The following is a 242-nucleotide window of genomic DNA, read 5'->3' on the forward strand; positions in this document are numbered from 1 at the left end:
GTGTGCGTGTGTTAAAACAGAGATTTAAAAAGAACCATTTCAGTCTATGAATATAGAACCAAAAAAATCATACTAACATGAAGACAGAGCACTGAGGGGAATACTTTCCTTCAAACTCCCACCCCCACTTTCCCCCTGCCATTAAGATGGACCACCATCACATTTTCCTTTAAGTCTTTAAACAGCTCATCCCCAACTGGTAAGGGTTGTTAACACTGCCAAAAGAAACCACCCCAACATAT

General features: G+C 40.5%; 1 protein-coding gene across 1 annotated transcript in view; it reads right to left on the bottom strand.

Annotated features, from left to right (window-relative positions):
* The window catches only part of EGFR (epidermal growth factor receptor), a 319,504-nt gene that overhangs the window by 17,474 nt on the left and 301,788 nt on the right, over window positions 1-242 (bottom strand). The gene's annotated exons all lie outside the window — the stretch shown is intronic.

Source organism: Gavialis gangeticus, unplaced genomic scaffold (assembly GCF_001723915.1).
Source record: "Gavialis gangeticus isolate Ggan-Ray unplaced genomic scaffold, GavGan_comp1, whole genome shotgun sequence".
Classification (NCBI taxonomy): Eukaryota; Metazoa; Chordata; order Crocodylia; family Gavialidae; genus Gavialis; species Gavialis gangeticus.